This window comes from Schistocerca cancellata, chromosome 2, assembly GCF_023864275.1.
Source record: "Schistocerca cancellata isolate TAMUIC-IGC-003103 chromosome 2, iqSchCanc2.1, whole genome shotgun sequence".
Classification (NCBI taxonomy): Eukaryota; Metazoa; Arthropoda; class Insecta; order Orthoptera; family Acrididae; genus Schistocerca; species Schistocerca cancellata.
Window position 1 is genome coordinate 1,006,337,161 of NC_064627.1, and position 659 is coordinate 1,006,337,819.

At 47.6% G+C, this 659-nt stretch overlaps 1 pseudogene; it reads left to right on the top strand.

The window, feature by feature from the left end:
* The first annotated feature begins 203 nt into the window (after window positions 1-203).
* On the top strand, window positions 204-321 carry LOC126164280 (5S ribosomal RNA; annotated as a pseudogene).
* Window positions 322-659: the final 338 nt, after the last annotated feature.

A 659-nucleotide genomic window follows, 5' to 3' on the forward strand; every position in this document is an offset into this window, starting at 1 on the left:
TGCAGATTCACATCTACCAGGAGACGTACAACAGAACATTAGGGTAACACTTAAGAACAGGTCCAGACCCGATTAAAAGACATTAGCATACATTGCAATCATGTGCAGGGCATCGACGTGTAGGTAAGGGGGAGGGGGGGTTGAGAAAAATGGTACGTTAATTCTTTTTGAACTGTAAATTCCTTAATCTTTAATATAAAGGGGGCAACGGCCTTGCCTCAGTGGATACACCGGTTCCCGTGAGATCACCGAAGTTAAGCGCTGTCGGGCGTGGTTGGCACTTGGATGGGTGACCATCCGGGCCGCCATGCGATGTTGCCATTTTTCGGGGTGCACTCAGCCTCGTGATGCCATTTGAGGAGCTACTCGACCGAATAGTAGCGGCTTCGGTCAGGAATGCGATCATAACGACCGGGAGAGCGGTGTGCTCACCCCACGCCTCTCCTATCCGCATCCTCCCCTGAGGATGACACGGCGGTCGGATGGTCCCGGTAGGCCACTCGTGGCCTGAAGACGGAGTGCTTTTTTTTTTTAATATAAAGGGAGTGGAAGGATTTGACCCATACAGTGACCATTTCATTTCAACATATTTATTTGCATCATAGATAAATCATTAAGAGAATTACAATCATAAATCAGATAATTTCTTTAAGAAACGC